Here is a 2,729-nt window from a genome sequence, read left to right as displayed (position 1 = left end):
TATATGGAGAATCTGTTATACTTTGCGATTCAGAACTACGCTGGCATCTTCATAGTCATCCTTGGTTCTGGGAATATTGCCTTGTCAATACATACATTAGCAGCCATTTGGATGAACCCATACCAGAACAGAATCCCCACTATCGCATACCTATAAGGTGGTCATCCAACCTCTGCTTGAAGACTTCCAATGAGGGCAATCCCATGCTTCCCTGAGGTATTCCATTCCACTTTTGGAGTATTCCTGTTGTGAAGCTCTACCTTACTGAGAACCCCTTTTTTGTGTCCCCAGGACTTAGCCCAAAGTCTGACACAGAACAAGGACTTAATAAATGTTTGTTGAATAAGCCTAAATTTGCCCTTATCCACCTTCTAGACATTACTCTTAGTTTTGCCCTTTGAGGATCAAATAGAATAGTCTGTTCCCTCTTCTACATAACAAGCCTTCAAATATTTGAAAATTATTGAGTATTCTCCAGGATAAGGATCTTCATTTCCTTCAACTAATCTTCACATGGTATGGATTTGAGATGAATTAGAGATCATGGTATAAAGGAGAATGCAGTTCAGGTGACAGCTTTTTCAAAGCCAACCTCTGGACCAAGTTAGGAGACTGGTGATGGTTTCCCATAGTAATGAGGTCATTCATATTCAATGGAGCTAAAGTAGGAAAAAAATAGAGAGAGGTCCTAAAGCCCTAGAGAGTAGGAGAAACCTTGATGCTTTCAAGAAGCCTGGACATTGGGAAATTTTGAATTTTTCCCCTGTCCTCCAGACCAAATTGTCTTAAGCTCATTGACTCAACAGCCAGCCTGGTATCTATATCATGATCAAGTGTCCAAAAGAGCCCATGCTACAGCACACTCATGGCATGGCCTTTAACGGTACCATTTTTTAAACCTTTGAACACAGTGGGGGCATAAGAAATCTTTATTACTGTTACGCTTTAAAGAATGGGGGTAGACAAAGTGGGGATGATGTTGGAATATAACATATTTCAAGATGTAGCTAGGTGTATTGTTTTCTAATATGGGAAGGATAATATAGATATTATAGAATATCGATAATATAGAGTAAGAGACTAAAAATATCCCTAAGATTCAGGTTACTAAGGTTACAGTTATGTCAAATAAGTCTGATGGGCCAATTTAATGTCTCTTAAATTGATTCTTATAATACAGAACTGACTGAACTGACAAAACTGAGACTTTGGAAAGGGGAATTATTTGTCCAAGGTCACACAGCTGGTGACAGAGAGAAGTTTTGAACCCAGTTATCCAAAGTCTAAATTCAGTACTTGCTCCTTCCACTAACACCAGCCTTTGTGCTTTGTTCAGAAAAGTGCTTTTCAAACCTTATAGCACCACCTATAAATGAATCAACTGATCTAGGTCCACATCACAAACAGCACCTAAGGATATCGTGAGATATCCAAGCTGAAGTAGCAAGGTGCCCTGAGGAGGCAGCATGTATCTGGCAGACCAAACCATTGTTTTTCCCTCACTTACCCCCGCCATTCAGATTCCAGTAGAGGAAGCACAGGGAACCTCTTCCCAGCATCTCTAGGAATAACAGTACCCCACAACACTCTCTAGTATTTGCAGGTTCTTAAGCCCCAGTAATTTTAGGAACCACAGCTACTGTCAATGCAGAAAAGGAAGTTCTCAATACCAAAATCCGGAAATGACACCAAATAAGATTCTTTACCATTTACTTTGCTGCTTCTCCCTAAGGACCTCCCCATCTGTCCTTTGTCCAAACCCTCCAATAGATATTGTCTCAGCCTATTAAAATGTGGACTCCTTGAGAGTAGGGCCTATCTTACCTTTCTATTTGTATCCCCTGTATTTAGCACAATACTTTGCCTGTGGTAATAATAACAAATAGTAAACACTTAAATGTTTTTTCATTCACTAATTCAAATCTAGTAAAATTGAAATTTAGTAAAGCTAAATGCATAATTCAAGATGTGTTAAAATATTCAGTTTCCTAGACAATGGATAGGGGAAGCATGGCTGGACAACAGTCCCTGCGAAAAAGACCTGGGAGTTGTAATGGTAAAAAGAGTAAATAGTAACTAAAAGGGCTAATTTTATCCTACACTACATTGAAAGGAACAGTATCCAAAATTAGGGAGCTGATAATCTATGCTTTACCATGGTCAAACAACAATTGGAATATTGTTTTCAGTTCTGAATGGCTCATTTTTAAGTAGCACAGGCAACCTGGAGAATGTCCAAAGGAAGAAATCAGTGATTATAAGAGACCATGCTAAATAAAGTTTATTTGAAGGAATTGGGGAAGGGGAGTAAGGAGAAGGTTAGTATTTATCCTAGAGAAGATTTAACGGGGAAAGGAAATCCACCTTCAAGTTGCTGGTGAGTTATTATGTGCAAAAGGCTTAGATTTGTTCTGTTTTGTCCCAGAAAGTAAATTAAAGAGTCAGATTTCAACCTAATGTAGGGAAATATTCCCTAAGCATTAGAGTTGTTTAAAAGTGGGATAGGCTGCCCTAGGAAATGTTAGGTTCTTACTCTTTAGAGGTTTTTTGATAGAGGCTAGATGAGCATCTATTAAGGATATAGAAGGGGTCCTTGTTGAGGTATAGGCTAGACTACATAGTCTTGGAAGTCCTTTTCAGTTCTTTGATTCTGTGACTATAAGTACTATACCAATTCTGAAGACAGGGAAAGAAATGAGGACCTCAGTAATGGAGAGAAAATGAATGGA

This window comes from Notamacropus eugenii, chromosome 2, assembly GCF_028372415.1.
Source record: "Notamacropus eugenii isolate mMacEug1 chromosome 2, mMacEug1.pri_v2, whole genome shotgun sequence".
NCBI lineage: Eukaryota > Metazoa > Chordata > Mammalia > Diprotodontia > Macropodidae > Notamacropus > Notamacropus eugenii.
This window is presented reverse-complemented; position numbering follows the sequence as displayed.